This window comes from Gossypium hirsutum, chromosome A01 (genome assembly GCF_007990345.1).
Source record: "Gossypium hirsutum isolate 1008001.06 chromosome A01, Gossypium_hirsutum_v2.1, whole genome shotgun sequence".
In the NCBI taxonomy this organism is placed as follows: domain Eukaryota; kingdom Viridiplantae; phylum Streptophyta; class Magnoliopsida; order Malvales; family Malvaceae; genus Gossypium; species Gossypium hirsutum.
In genome coordinates this window covers 104,601,002-104,618,363 of record NC_053424.1, presented here as the reverse complement: position 1 = coordinate 104,618,363, position 17,362 = coordinate 104,601,002, and the positions used below count along the sequence as shown (strand labels likewise).

The 17,362-nt window shown below is 37.6% G+C and overlaps 1 non-coding gene across 1 annotated transcript; it reads left to right on the top strand.

The window, feature by feature from the left end:
• The first annotated feature begins 7,268 nt into the window (after positions 1-7,268).
• LOC121206349 (small nucleolar RNA R71) lies at positions 7,269-7,373 on the top strand. The gene has a single exon (XR_005901419.1). It is a non-coding gene; the product is annotated as a small nucleolar RNA R71 (small nucleolar RNA).
• The last annotated feature ends 9,989 nt before the right edge of the window (positions 7,374-17,362 follow it).

Here is a 17,362-nt window from a genome sequence, read left to right as displayed (position 1 = left end):
CAAACAGTCGCATATCACTTCAACCTTTTCTTCAGTTTCCCTGACTAAATCAACACTGTGAATCTGGCTTTCCTTGAGCTCTGCCCAACAGTGGAGTCTGGCACTTCCGGCCATACAATGCCTTGTAAGGTGCCATCTTTAAACTCGTCTGGAAACTGTTGTTGTAGGCTAATTCTACCCATGGTAAGTCTTTTTCCCAACTGCCTTGAAGTTCAATGACACAACACCTTAACATGTCCTCGAGAGTCTGAATCATTCGTTTGGACTGATCATCTGTCTGTAGGTGAAATGCCGTACTAAAACTCAACTTCGTACCCAAGATGATAAGTGACATTCACGGCAGGTTTTAAATATTTACTACTAATCGTTCTTGAAACTAACTATTATCACGATGAAGGCAAGTGTACCTATCGAATAGTAGTATAGCTTTAACAAGACTGGATTGTCGAACCCAAAGGAACCAAGAGTACTAGTAATTACCTTTTTTTATTATCTAGCCTAAAAATTAAGGGATTCGGTTATCTAAACTAACTAAACTAAGAGTGCACAGAGAAAAATTAGAGAAAAGCTTTTGGGAAAATTCGATTGATTAAGACAATACCTAAGGAAAAATCCACCTAGACTTCACTTGTTATTTGACTCTGAATCAGACGATTTATTCATTTGACTTAATCCGTAGAAATCCCTAAGTTATATTATTATCTCTCTCGAGACTAATAACGTCTAACCCTAGGTTGATTAATTGAAATCTCTTTCTAATTAACACTCTAGTGTTGCATTAACTCAATCTATGGATCCCCTTATTAGGTTTCACCATAATCCGAAAAAATCTTATCACCCTATCTCTAGGCATGCAATCAACTCCGCTTAATTATGACAAATTTACTCTTAGACAGGGTTTATTCCTCCTCTGAATAAAAGCATTAACTCGAATCAATATTTTGGAATATTAAAACAAGAATTAAGAACAAATAATTAAGAACAAGTCAAATATTTATCATATAATTCAGACAATAATAACAAGATCCGTCTTAGGTTTCATTCCCCTCAGGTATTTAAGGATTTTAGTTCATACTTGTGAAAGAAAACATCTCAAAAGCATAAAGATAACAAAACATAAGAAAACTTAAAACTCCTGAAGGAACATGAAGGGAGATCTTCAATCTTGATGATGAATCCAGCTTCTGAGATGGATCAATTGGCTTTCCTTGACTAATTCCCTGCTTCCTACTCTGTGTTCCCCTTCCTAAGTGCCTCCTTAGGTTTTTAAATAGGCTTTAGAATGCCTAAGAGCCCTCAAAATTGGCCTTTTCTGAATAGGGTTATACTTGGGCTCGGTAGGGACATGCCTGTGTGCGATTACTCCAGCCCGTGGTCAAGGCTGTTGAATAGGCACAGGCGTGTAGTCTACCCGTGTAAGTCATGCTTTGATCTTGCGAAAGGGACACGGCCGTGGGACACACCCGTATGAGGAAGCCCAGGCCGTGTTGATTTTCCATGTAGGTCCATTTTCTCTATTTTTGGCCCGTTTCTTGCTCTTTTTACTCTCCTATGCTCACCTAAGTATAAAACATGAAATTAAAGAATTAGATGCATCGAATTCACCAAATTTAAGGAGAAACCATCCATAAATGTGCTAAGCATGGGATAAAAACATGTATAAATTACGATTTATCAAATACCCCCACACTTAAGCATTTGCTTGTCCTCAAGCAAAATCCTCAACTCACAATCAAAATAAATTCTTCTCGATTTATAATCCCAATTAATAATTTCTCAAAATAATCCATAAGTATTCATACATTGAAAATTCAACTAAAGTACATCAAAGTTTCAAACATTCCAAGTTAATTATTTTATCATGAAAACATAGGTGTCTCCCCTTATCTAACTGATTATCTTTAATTAAAATATCACAGAGTTTAATATCCTCACTAAAGATACACTCAAATCACTCAAGGTGTTTAAGGACATCAATTAAAGCACTCATTAGTCAGTATGAAAAGTTATTACCATAGGCTTGCATGAAAATCAAATCTCCACCACTAGATATTGAGATGATACATCAATCAAAAAGGTCTTTAGAGGGTTGTAACGTGGCTTTGGTTAGAGGGTGTGGTCACAAGCTGAAGGAAAAGGTTGGAATCGAGATTGAATTGAAAAATTACCTAGCTAGAAATATAACTAGTCATCAGTTGAATACAAGTGAGCTTTTTCTCAGAATATGGAATAAACACTCAAGCTCAGAAACGACAAATTACTATTAATATGTGTTGAAGTATATATATATTAAGAACAAGTCAAATACATAGAAGAGCAAAACATAGCTAAGCAATTGGTTCAAATCAAATCTCAACAAAAATAGGGATCAAATTAGGGGATTTCAACAATAATGAGTTATGGGATAATATTGAGGGTAGATCAATTAATGGTTTGCTAGGCTCAAAGGGGTTCACTAAGGGTTAATTATGAAGGTAGGCTTTTGTGGAATGAGTGGGTTAAACCTAAGTGGCTTTATCATCTTGACATATCAAATCAAATGGTGTGGTCTTGACATGCATAGTCAAGCAAGTTCTAGACTAACAATTCAATATTGACACATTCAAAGCAATAATAAAAGTGAGCATGAAAGAAAAAACAGATGCTGTAAAGGCTTAAGATCTCACAAAAATTATGGCTTTTTTAAGTTTAAACTTGTGAATTTCAACTCACGGTAATACCTAAACATAGGGAAACAACCTAAAAGTTTATAATTCTTCAAAAATCAACTTATCTGATAAACCGTAATTTATACATATTTTTACCCCATGTTTAACACATTTTATAGATGATTTCCCATTAGAATTGGTGAATTTGATGCTTCTAATGCTTTAATTTCATGTTTTATACCTAAGAGAGTATAGGAGAGAGAAAGGAATGAGAAACAGGCCAAAAACGGAGAAAATGGGCCAAAGTACGAAATCAACACGTCCTGAACCACCTCACACGGGCAGACCACACGGCCGTGTCAATTTGGCAGGCTCAAACATGGCCTGAAGTAATCGAACATGGGCGTGTCCCTGCCAAGCCCAAATTGAGTCCAATTTAGAAAAGACTAATTTTGAGGGCTTTTAGGCATTCCAAAGCCTATAAATACACCCTAGAGGAGGAAGAAAAGGGACACATAGAAAAGGGGGCAAGAAATTACCCCAAGAAAGCTGATTGATCCATCTCAGAAGCTAGATTCATCATCAAGACTGAAGATCTCTCCTCAATTTCCCTTCAGGAGTTTTGGGTTTTCTTTATGTTTTGTATTCTTTATCATTCTAAGATGTTTTCTTGTTTAGTTATGAACTAAAACCCCTAAATACCTAAGGGGAATGAAACCTAAGACGAATCTTGTTATTATTTTCTGAATCATATGATAAATATTTAACTTGTTCTTAATTATGTGTTCTTAATTCTTGTTTTGATATCCCAGGATACTGATTCAAGATAAGCTCTTATTCAGAGGAGGAATAGACCTTGTCTAAGAGTACATTTGTCATAATTAAGCGGAGTTGATTGCGCGCCTAGACATAGGGTGACAAGATTTTGCCAGATTAGGGTGAAACCTAATAAGGGATCCATAGATCGAGTTAATGCAACCTTAGAGTGTTAATTAGAGAAAAGTCTCGGTTATTCAATCTAGGGATTAGACATTATTAGTCTTGAATAGGGATAATAACATAACTTAGGGATCTCTATGGAACAAGTTAAATGAATAAATCGTCCGATTCGGAACCAGAATAGCAAGTACAGTCTAGGTGGATTTTTCCTTAGGTATTGCCTTCATTCAACCGATTTTCCCAAAAGCAATTTTCCAATTCTATTCTCTGTGAGTTCTTAGTTTAGATAATTAGTTAGTTAAAATAAAAACCTCTTTATTCTTAGGCTAGATAATAAAAAGACAGTCATTACTAGTACTTTTAGTTCCTTTGGGTTCGACAATCCAGTCTTGCTAAAACTATACTACTGTTCGATAGGTACACTTGCCTACATCACGATGATAGTCAGTTTCAAGAATTAGTAATTATAAATATTTAAAACCTATCATGAAATCACGCGATCATTATCATGCTTGATTCCCTAATGTCTTAAAGTTTAAATAATCAATGCATAAATGCCTATGTTTTAATTCAAGACATATCAATAAAAATCATAAATTAATTAAAATTCATTCTAATAGTGATATGAGTGATTCACATGAGAATAAGACAAAATTCAGGGATTTCTAATGATGATATAAAAGACCCCCACACTTAAGATGTACATTGCCCTCAATGTACAAAGATAGATATATTGAAGAAAATAAATATATAACCATAAGATAGGGATAGAAGTGAAACTTCCTGAATAATGAAAGAACTCCTTGAATTGGAGTTATGGAGAATAATCGGCTAAGGCAATGATGATAGTGGAGGAGGATACTCCGGTGGTGGTAGAGGTTCATTAGTCCATAAGTTCTGCGCCAAAAGAATATTATATTTGGTGGTAGCTATGGTCATGGTCGAGCAGGACATGGCAGTCGTGGAGAACTTTTGCCGGTGAATTTTTTAGTTCCTATGCGATGATGAGCTTTGGAGCTCTTTATAACTATGATAGAATCAGGAACTTCTTAGGAAATATAAGGAAGCATAATTACTCGTAATGAAATAGCCGAAACTAAAAATTATTCAATAAAAATTATAAAAACTAAAATTAAAATAATAATAAAGGAAAATGAAATAAAATGTACTTAAATAAGATAAATAAAGATAAAAGTGAAAATAAAAATAATAAATAAAAAGTTTTTAAACATCGTCATCGTCGGATGGTTTGCGAGGTGGTGGTGGCGATGAGATGTGGAAGTGCTGACAAATCTGATGTAGAGTCGCATTAATGTGATCAAAGCGCTGAAAACATTGCTGCTCAAATCATGTAAGACGCTCAGAGATGTCAGAATATGAAGTCGCCGCATGAACTAGATGATGGGTGAATGACACGGGCGTGTCGCATGCCCGTGTTAAATTCTCTGTTTCAACCACGATTTCAAGGCACGGGCATGTCTCACACCCGCGTTGTTTTGGCAGTTTCACCCACAGCCATGTCGCACGGTCGTGCTAACTTATCGCATCCCATGTTGGAGAAAATCTTTTGCCCTATTTTCACACGGCTGTAGGGACGCCTGTGTGTCTGGCCGTGTGGATGGGAAAACCCTGTGTTTCAAGACTCAGTTAGTAGGTTAGATGTGAAAAACTAGAATTCAAACTTGACTTACCTCTCGGATATGTGATCATGGTGGCTTGAGGAGTTTACACTCCTCATCCCTGCTATCAACTTTATCAATATAAGGTTTAAGACGAGTATTGTTTACCTTAAAAGTGTCGAATTTGGGATGGATTACCTCGACTGTACCATATGGGAAAATATTGAGTACTGTGAGAGGAATTTCTTCATTAGGTTCAGAAGTGGCAATGCGAGGGTCTGCTGCATCTAGTAGTACTTTGTCTCCAACTTTAACTTGATTTGGTGCGTCATTGAGCTCGTCATGGTGTGGTTTTAGTTTATCGTGTGTCCTCAGTCTATGTGTCCGCCATTCATCCAGTTTCTCGATTTGTAGCCTTCGTTCTTCATGGATAGGTCTTTTGTTGTTGTTTGAACACGGCTCATATGCGTTCTTTGAAACTGTTTCCTGTACAAAGGGTTTCACCACATGATCAGTACTAGTAGAATGATTTATACAACCACCTTCAATTTTTGATGTGTTACTCGAATTTTGAGCTTGAAGGGTGATTGTTTCGTCTCCCACACGAAGTGTGAATTCACCTGTACCAACATCAATAATGGTTCAAGCAGTCGCTAAAAAGGGTCGTCCTAAAATCAAAGGTGCGTTACTATCCTCTTCCATGTCTAGAACAACAAAGTCTACTGGGTATATAAATTTATCGATCTTAACAAGAACATTTTCAATAATACCCCTAGGAAATCTAATGGTTTTATCAACCAATTGAATGCTCATCCTAGTTTGTTTGGGTTTCCCAAGACCTAGCTGTTTAAACATTTTATAAGGCATAACATTAATACTTGCCCCTAAGTTAGCCAATGCATTATAAACATCTAAATTACCAATTAAACAAGGAATCCTAAAACTCCCTGTATCTTTCAATTTGTTGGGTAGTTTATTCTGTAATATGGCTGAGCAAACTGCATTCAACTCCACATGCGACGCCTCATCCAACTTTCATTTGTTTGCTAGAAGCTCCCTTAAAATTTTGACTGCGTTTGGCATCTGTGAGAGAGCTTCGATAAACGGTAAGTTAATATGTAATTTCTTTAATAGTTTAAGGAATTTACCAAATTGTTCATCTGTACGGTCTTTGCTTATCGCATTGGGGTATAGCACCCGTGGTTTGTACTCTTTACTTATCGTTTTTTGCTTACTGTGGTCCACCTCACCTTTATCTTGACTTACCCCAATGCCTTACCTCGATTTTGATGCAGGCTCAACTAACCCTTCCTTGTCTTGAGTGGTAATCGCATTAAGTTGTTCCATTGGGTTAGATTCTGTGTTACTCAGCAGGCTACCTTGTGGTCGTTTGGATATCAATTTAGCGAGCTGACCTATCAGAGTTTCGAGCCCTTGGATCGATGCTTGTGGATTTGTAAGTGCTGTCTTGGTATTCTGGAAACAAGTTTTTGACACCGAGATGAATTTTGTTAGCATCTCCTCAAGGTTCGGCTTTTTCTCTTATTGGTAGGGTGGTTGTTGGAAGCCTGGAGGTGGTGGTCTCTGATTCCCTTGGCTTCCCCATGAGAAATTTGGGTAGTTCCTCCAACCTACATTGTAAGTATTACTATAAGGATTATTTTGAGATCAATGATTATTACCAATGTAATTTAACTATTCGTTCTCCATGTTGTGACCATAGGGTGGAAAATCTGAATTGCTTGACCCACCTCCACTTGCTTCGCCCTGCATTACTGGGTGAACCTGTGAAGGACTAAGAAAACCAACAATTTTCTTATTCAAGAGTTCTACCTGATTAGAGAGCATGGTGATCAAATTGACGTTATAAACGCTAGCTATTTTCGTTGGTTTTGTCCTCATGACTTACCACTGATAAGTATTCAGTTATATCTCTTCTATAAATTCATAACCATATTCAGGTGTCGTATTATTGATGGTTCCACCAGCGGCTGTGTCAACCATTTGTCAAGTCGAAGGATTCAGGCCATTATGAAACTTTTGAACCTGTAGCCAGAGTGGTAACCCATGGCAAGGGCATCTTCTCAAGAGATCTTTGTATCACTCCCATGCATCGTAGAGTGTTTCTAAATCCATCTGCATAAAAGAAGAGATATTATTTCATACTTTAGCCGTTTTAGCCAGCAGAAAATATTTTAATAAAAACTTTATGATCATTTGTTCCCAAGTGGTGATTGACCCTTGTGGTAACGAATTCAACCACTGCTTAGATTTGTTTCTCAATGAAAAATGGAATAACCGAAGGCGAATGGCGTCATCAAAAATGCCATTAATTTTAAATGTATCACATAGTTCCAAAAAGTTTGCCAAGTGAGTGTTGGGATCTTTGTCCTACAAACCATCAAACTGAACAAATTTCTGTATCATTTGAATTGTGTTAGGTTTCAGTTCAAAAGTATTTGCAGCTACAGCAGGTCTAACTATACTCGATTCAGTTCCTGTTAAAGAAGGTTTAGTATAATCATACATAGTGCACAAAGCAGGATTCTAATTAACAGCAATCGCAGGAGGTAGCGGATTTTCTTGGTTTTCAGCCATCTCCTCGGTTGTGGTTGAAGTATCGTCCTCTTGCTTTTCCTCTATGTATTTTAAGCTTCACCTAATTTCTTTTCAGTTTCTTTGAACTGTGCGATCTATCTCACTATCAAATAGTAATGGTCCCGATGGGTTTCTTCTAGTCATACACTATAAAAACCTACCAAGAACGAAGAAAAGAAAAATTAGAAAAGAAAATAAAAATTTAAATTGTAAATAAAGTAGAATGGCTAAAGTAATAAAAATTGAGCATTCCTAATATCCTAGTTCCCCGACAACGGCGCCAAAAACTTGATACGTGATATTCACGACAGGTTTTAAACATTTATTATTAATCATTCTTGAAACTAACTATTATCACGATGAAGGCAAGTGTACCTATCGAACAGTAGTTGAGCGCGAGATTTTGTGATAGGTTTTCAATATTTATAATTACTCTTTCTTGAACTAACTATTATTGTGATGTAAGCAAGTGTACCTATCGAACAGTAGTATAGTTTTAGCAAGACCGGATTGTCGAACCCAAAGGAACTAAAAGTACTAGTAATGACTGTCTTTTTATTGTCTAGCCTAAGAATAAAAGGGGTTTTATTTGTTTTAATTAACTAATTATCTAAACTAAGAACGCACAGAGAAAAAGAATTGAGGAATTGCTTTTGGGAAAATCGATTGACTTGAGACAATACCTAAGGAAAAATTCACCTAGACTTTACTTGTTATTCTGGCTCCGAATTGGATGATTTATTCATTCAACTTGTTCCGTAGAGATCCTTAAGTTATGTTATTATCCCTATTCAAGACTAATAACGTCTAATCCCTAATTTGAATAACCAAGACTTTTCTCTAATTAACACTCTAGGGTTGTATTAACTCGATCTATGGATCCCCTTATTAAGTTTCACCCTAATCCGGCAAAATCTTGTCACCCTATTTCTAGGCGCGCAATCAGCTCCGCTTAATTATGACAGAAGTACTCTTAGACAGGGTCTATTCCTCCTCTTAATAAGAGCCTATCTTGAATCAGTATCCTGGGATATCAAAATAAGAAGTAAGAACACATAATTAAGAACAAGTTAAATATTTATCATACGATTCAGAAAATAATAACAAGATTCATTTTAGGTTTCATTCCCCTTAGGTATTTGGGGGATTTAGTTCATAACTGAATAAGAAAACATCTCCGAAGAGTAAAGAATACAAAACATAAAGAAAACCAAAAACTCCTGAAGGGAAATTGAGGAGAGATCTTCAGTCTTGATGATGAATCTGGCTTCTGAGATGGATCAATCGGCTTTCTTGGGGTAATTCCTTACCCCTCTTCTCCGTCCCCTTTTTCTTCCTCCTCTAGGGTGTATTTATAGGCTTTGGAATGCCTAGAAGCCCTCAAAAGTGGCCTTTTCCGAATTGGACTTAACTTGGGCTCGGCAGGGACAGACCCGTGTTAGATTACTTCAGACCGTGCTCGAGCCTGCCAAATTGACACGACCGTGTGGTCTGCCCGTGTGAGGAGGTCCAAGCCGTGTTGATTTCGTACTTTGGCCCATTTTCTCCGTTTTTGGCCCGTTTCTCGTTCCTTTCGCTCTCCTACGCTCTCCTAAGTATAAAACATGAAATTAAAGCATTAGGAACATCGAATTCATCAATTCTAATGAGAAATCATCCATAAAATGCATTAAACATGGGGTAAAAATATGTATAAATTACGGTTTATCAAATACACCCACACTTAAGCATTTGCTTATCCTAAAGCAAAATCCTTAACTCATAATCAAAATAAATTCTTCTCAACTTATAATTCTTATCGATAATATCTCAAAATAATCCATAGGTAATCATACATTAGAATTCAACTAAAAGGGCATAAAGTTTCAAACATTCCAAGTTGAGTATTTAATCATGAAAACATAGGTGTCTCTCCGCATCTAAGTAATTACCTTTGATTCAGAATATCACAGAGTTTCACATCCTCACTAAAGATTCACTCAGATCACTCGAGGTGTTTAAGGACAATAAATGAAGCACTCAATAGCCAATAATGAAAAGTCATTACCATAGGCTTGCATGAAAATCAAATCTCCACCACTATAATTTAAGATGATACATCAATCAAAAGGTCTTTAGAGGGTTGTAGTGAGGCTTGGTTAGGGGGTGTGGTCACAGGCTGAAAGAAAGGGTTAGAATCGAGATTGAATTGAAAAATTGTGTAACTAGAAAAAGAGTTAATCTTCACTTTCGTACAACAGAGCTTCTTCCCAGAATATAAAATTACAGATATGTATACATAGTTTTTTTTTTAAAGAACAAGTTAATAAATATAAACTAACTATTAAGAACAAAACATAGCTAAGCAATCCATTCAACTCAAATCTTGACAAAAATAGGGATTAATTTAGGGGATTTCAACAATAATGGGTTAAAGGTTAATATTAAGGGTAATACAAGAAATGGCTTGTTAGGCTCAAGGGGGTTTACTAGGGGTTAATCGTGGAAGTAGGCTTTTCATGCCATGAGTGGGTTAATCCTAAGTTCCTTAATCATTTTGATATATCAAATCAAATGGTGTGGTCTCGACATGCATGATCAAGTAAGTTCTAGAATAATAGTTCAATACTGACGCACTCAAAGCAATAATAAAAGTGAGCATGAAAGGATTAATAGATGCTCAAAAGGCTCAAAAATCTCACAAAAATTATGGGTTTTTGATGTTTAGACCCGTGAATTCCAATTCAAGGTAATACCTAGACTTGGGGAAACAATCTATAATTTTAAATTCTTAAAAATCAACTTATCATGTTTGATTATCTAATGTCTTAAAGTTTAAACAATCATAAATCAATTAAAATTTATCCTAAATATGATATGAGAGTTTTTCAAGAGAACAAGGTGATTATTCAGGGACTTTTCTGATAATGAATGAATGCCCCCCACACTTAAGATGTACATTGCCCTCAATGTACAAAGATAGATATTAGAGTATAAAAATAAGATAGGGAGAGAAGTGAAACTTCCTATATGATGAATTCCTCGAACTAGAGTTTTGGAGAGTGATCGATTCGAGAGTGGAGGAGGATACTCCAGCGGTCATAGAGGTTCATTAGGCCATAATTCCTGTGCCAAAAGAATATTATATCTAGTGGTAGCTATGGTCATGGTCGAGCAGGACATGGCAGTCATAGAGAACCTTTCCCGGTGGAGTTTTAGTTCCTATGTGATGATGAGCTTAAGAGCTTTATATAACTGTGTAGCACCCCAAACCCGGCCCAGACATTATGGCCGGATCCGACATGCCACATCGAAGCGTTAAAAACATTTTATATTGTTGATCCAGAAAAACTTACTTAGTGTTTTAAAAGATAATTTCATTATAGGTTAAAGTGAATGGAAGCTGTGCACCAGGTAGGAAACCGGAAAAGAAGTGGTGAGTCCATCAGACTGCTTAAGTACCAAGCTCCCTTCGGATCCAATCCTAGACATGCATACCTCCATTGCCACACCTTAACTTCATGGATATTTCTTGGAAACCGATTTGATTAAGTCATTTTTAGGAAAAGTGATTAATTATGGAAAATACTTTCATTGCGGAAGCTTTGCTTGTTGTCGTGTTATTTTGAATTCAATTGTTGTTTTTGAAAACGCGCCCTAAAGCTATCCAATTTCAACAGTTAAAATAAGTAATACCTATCTTAGTAATACATATTAAAATCATCAAAAATAATTAAGCAGCCTTATTACATTTAAAAACCCAAAACTTCAAACGTAAATAAAAGGATGTCCAATTCACCAGAAGAAAATCAAACTTTCAGAACGGGTGGCCACTCTGAATTCCCTCACAGCTCCAAGCCCACTATGGTTGGGGATTACCTGCATGGTTGAAAATAAAAGGGGTGAGTTTGGGGAAACTCAGTGTGTAAATTAACCCAACCATAGCCTATATCAGCTCAAACCACAGAAATAGAATAAGTTGGCCTTAGCCCAGAACAGAATTCAGAATAAAGCCCATAGGCCCATAACAGAACAGAACAGATATTACATGTTTATCCAGAAAACCCAACCCATATTCATCCCTAACACCCCCGTACCAGCCTTACACCATGTGGGGAGACTACTCGGCCCACCCAACCGCTACACACCACAGAAATCGCAGCGAGCCTGCCAGATATTGTGATGAAGTCACCAGATACAGATATTGTGGCAGAGCCACCAGAACAGATATATGTGGCAGAGCCACCAAATCAGATAATTGTGGCATAGCCACCAGGACACTTCCTCCATAATATAACCCATGTCCCCATGCAACAGATATATAATCATGGCATACATCATACAGAATCAGATCGTCATGCTTTTCAGTCAAAAGTAACCCTAGGGGTATAATGGTAATTTTGCACCTAGGGGTATAACAGTAATTTTCCATACATAGGGGTATTCAAGTAATTTAACTATTCTTAAGGTTTTCATGCATATCATAGCCATTTACATACGATCAGAAACACTTACCGCATTTTCTTATCGACTTGGGCCCGTTGGCCCATTATCCCATTTTTGGCCCATTAAGCCCAAAAATATCGAAATGCACAGAATCGCGCACTCTACAGTCTTATCACTTTAATTTACCATATACATCAAACTATTAATCTCATGAGCATTCACATACTCGCAAGATCTCAAAATACCAGTTTTTCGGCATTTCGACTTTTTGGCTTGTGCCGATCTAGTCTATAAGAGGGTGTTAGTTACACACCTATTTGCGACAATATGCTGACGAGATCCACACACGAACCGCCTACAATTGGATTACTAACACGTTAATCTAACTATTCAAATACGAACAACGTATTAACCCCTTACAATATTCGGCCAACCACACCTACAGATCAGAGTAAGCTTATAAGAAATCAATAAGCAACTCATTAACAAATTTTTGTCAGTGTTTACCACATAATCATAATTTCACTTCAAGCTGTCTTCCTGAGCAACAGTCACTAAATCATCTATAACTGGAGCTACGAAACTCCAAATCAAGTGCCGTTAATTTTCCCTGAAAATAGACTCATATATCTTATATCCATAAAATTTTCAGAATTTTTGGTTTAGTCAATCAATACCATATTTTTCTCAAAGTTTCCCATGTTTCACTGTTTGACTAATCTGACCACTTTTCATTACGAATCAAATTTCTCATTCTACAGAATTCAAAATATGTTTTTTTTTATTTCATTTGAAACTAGACTCAATAAGATTTAATTATATAATTTATTCAGCTTCTAATTCATCTCCCACAATTTTTGGTGATTTTCCAAAGTCACATTACTGCTGGTGTCCCAAGCAGATTTATTACCAAATCACTCTTTCACACATACCTTGCATGCATGTTATTTAAACATGTATATCACCAATCAATCATCACATATCTATGATTTTACTTAATCATAATCTCCATTTCATCATTTTAAAGCACAACATGTTAGCCGATTTTTCCCTTTAGCATTTAAGGCACATGCATGCTCATTTGTTTGGCTCAACTTCACCTATCTTCCATTTTTCATCAAAAGAACATGAAACAACAACCATTTCCTTCATTTTAATTCATGACTAAATGCTCACAACACAACTAAAAACCAAAATATGTTTCAAGAGTTAAGGTAGAATCAAGAAGAACTCATGAACCTCAAAATAGAAGCAAGGTACCAAGAACTTACCTTCAATTTTCCTCCTCCTAGTGACCGAATACTCAAGAGCTTTCTCCTCTCCTTTCTCTTCTCTAACTTTCAGCTATGATGAACAAAGATGGACAAAACTTTTTTCTTTTCATCCTTTTGTTATTTTATTACCCAACATTTTATGACACCTATATTATTTGTGCCATACCTATGCCATAATGTCAATAAAAAAAATGCCCATAATGCTTATCATGCCCATCATGGAACATTTACCTAACCCATTATCAATTTTTTTATCAATTTGTACCATAAATTATGGATACCAAGTGCACATATTGTCTTCAACAACATGATGGCCGGCCACTTCTTGTAAAATGGGAGGTTTGACATGCAAATCCTCCTATTTTGTACTACTATTTGTTTGGCCACTACAAATTAGCCTATAGCATTTTCAAACATTTTCACATAGGTCCTATTTCATAATTTCACTCACAAATGACAAAATCAAAGCATGAAATTTTGCCAACATTCACAGAATTCCCGAAAATTAGGGCGTTACAAACTATGATAAAATTAGGAACTTTTTAGGGGATATTAGGAAAAATAATTACTCAAAAAGAAAAACAAAAATTGATAATTAAAAATAAAATTTCTAAAATCTAATGAAAATAAAGAGTAGTTTCAATAAAAATTAAAAAAATAAAATAATAAATAAATATTTCTAAACATCCTCATCGCTGAATGGTTCACGAGGTGGGACTAGCGATGAGATGTGGACGTGCTAACAAATCAGCTGTAGGCTAGCATCAATGTTGGCAAATCATTGAAAACACTGATGCTCGAATCGGGTGAGGCGCTCAGAGATGTCAGCATATGAAGCCGCCACATGAATTGGACGAGAGGGTGGTGGTGGCTAAGTCAGTGGGTCCTCGTGCTGTGGGGGGACATCATCAGGAATGTCCTCGTAGGCCTCCTCCTCGGTAGATTGGGTGAAACGATACTGGGGAAGGGAGGTTCCTCTGTGCCTCTCGATCATCCTCACGCTAAGCATGCTCGAGTTGCCTTGTGGAGACATCTGGCCGATAAGGGTAAGGGATGATTCTTGGGTCGCGGTATTGAGGAGCTCGAAGTGTCATACCAGCCTAGTCACATAGGGGCCAATGGAGATGACCCCCTTCCGATGCCGCTCTGTCTGGTGCTGAATCACAAGGGTGATGAAATAGGCAAGGTCGATGACGTGCCCTTGCGACATTCACCATAGGAAGTAGACGTCGTGGGTGTTGACAACGTCAGTTCTCTCTCGCCTCCGTGTAATCTTGTGAGCTAAAATAGCCTGTAAGTACCTCGGGGATGGTGGGAGAACTGATGCCTTAGAGCGGCTAGGATTGTACGAGGCCGTGCAAGGTGACTGAAAGCATGTAGTTCATTCTCCTCTCGAAACTCCTCCGTATATAGCCCTAGAGCAGCACCAAACTCTCAAACACTTAGCTGGCGGACTAATCTGCCTAGGCAAAACTGGACCGTGCTGGGATCATCATACCTAGTTATTACGGTCTGGAGATGGAACGTTGAACATAGTTCCATCGTGAGCTCGAGGTATGTCGGCTCGATAATCCCGAAGAACAGCTCCTAAGGGTCGTTGGTTAGGAGAGCCCGAATCACGTCAGCCATCTGGACTTGTTCTACGGCAGCCCAGTCGATGCAGCGGCTCGCAATTAAGGGTCGGGCCCGAAGTATTTGGAACAGTTCTTCCTGGGGCCCTCGGGGAAACTGTAGGAAAGGGTAACAGATTTTCGCAGTTGGGCCCGCGGAAGAGGACGCTCCCTTCCTCTTATTCAAAACAGGTATGGCAGTTTTCTTTCCTCTTGATGATGACATGGTACCTGCGATTAGAATCATCAAGTCATTTTGATGAGTGGTCGAAGTAAAAGGAATACAATTTCCAATTAAAAAAAACAGACTTTTAGCCACAACCAAACATAACTAATATAATAATTTCGTGACTTTGTCATTGTATGTAGTAATGACATGTGTAAAAGAATGAAGCTTTCATAGCAACATGAAATGGATAAGACATAATTGAACAATGCAAATTACATGAGAGATATTGGTCATGGGAATATCATGAGAATGAGCATGGTAAAACCATGGGTATGAAGTTTCCTAATCACCTTATTTAACATGCAATATAATAACTAACTAAAAGCGCAAACTAAATGATAAAGTAATGAAAAAAAATGGAAGATAGTTCAACGAAAATGGAAATTATTGTAATAATAAGCATTATTAATCAGTAGAATAGAAGTGAAGAGAGTAAACAAATGCTAAGGGAGAGAGTTTGGGCTTCAAAAATGAAGTTGAAGGCGGCGCACAGGCGTGGCAGGGGCCGTGTGGAGTTGCAGCGGCTAGGGTTAGGGTTTTTGAATGGGGAAGAAAGTGAATAGTGCAGTGTATTTATAGATTTTGGGGCACACGGCCATGGCACACGCTAGTGTTCCCCAATTTCAGCCCTTGTGATTCGCAAATTTCAAATTTGGGCGTGTCTGACATTTAGTACAAGCCCGTGTTCCTCAGGCGTGTGGGTTCACACGGCCGTGTTTAACGGTCATGTCTAGCTTCTTTTGCTTCTCCCATTCCTGTGTGTTCAAGCTCCACGCCCGTGTTAATTTAATAGGTTCGACCACGAATGTTAGACACGGGCGTGTCGCACGCCTGGGTTGTTTTGGCAGGCTCAACCACGGCCATGTCACATGGCCGTGGCGTTTTATCATAGCCCGTGTTGGGGAAATCTTTTGCCCTATTTTCATACAGCCTTAAGCACGCCCGTGTGCTTGGCCGTGTCTCTATGGGAACACCTGTATTCAAGATCTCTATTAGTATGTCAGGAGTTAAATACCAAAATCTAAAGAAATTAAGAATGTTAGTGCTCGGGTTGCCTCCCGAGAAGCACTTATTTATAGTCTAAGCTCGACTTACCTCTCCATTGTATGGTCATGGTGGTTCGAGGAGTTTATACTCCTCATTCCTGCTATCAGTCTCATTAAAATAAGGTTTTAAACGGGTGTTGTTTACCTTTAAAACGCCGAACCTAGGATGACTCACCTCTACCATACCAAATGGAAAAATACTGAGTACCGTAAGAGGGATTTCCTATTCGGTGTGGTAGTGACAATGTGGGGATCTGCGACATCTAGTAAGACTTTATCACCAACCTTAAGTTGATTTTGAGAGGTATCGGGCTCGTTTTGGCATAGTTTCAGTTTATCGTGTGTTGTCGATTTATGTGCTCGCCATTCGTCTAGCTCCTCCATCTGTAGCCTTCATTCTTCATGAGTGTGTCCTCTATCATTGCTGGAACATGGCTCATGAACTTCTTTTGAAATTCAATTTCTGCAAAGTAGGTTGTGTCATATTGTCAGTTTTAGTAGACTGGTGCGGACCATTACCTTCACTATTTGATGTGATGCCAGAAGTACGACCTTGAAGGGTGATCATTTCGTCTCCCACATGAAGTGTAAGCTCACCTGTGCCAACATCAATAACTGTTTTAGCAGTTGCTAAAAAGGGCCTCCCTAAAATCAAAGGGGTGTTATTATCCTCCTCTATGTCTAGAACAATGAAATCAACGGGAAATATGAACTTATCTACTTTCACTAGTACATCTTCAATAATACCCCTAGGAAATCTTATAGTTTTATCCGCCAATTGAATGCTCATCCTAGTTTGTTTAGGTTTCCCAAGACCTAGTTGCTTAAACATTTTGTAAGGTATGAGGTTAATACTAGCCCCTAAATTAGCTAATGCATGACTTATATCTAAACTATCGATTAAGCAAGGGATTGTAAAACTCCCTGGATCTTTCAATTTGTGGGGTAGCTTATTCTGTAGAATAGCTGAGAAG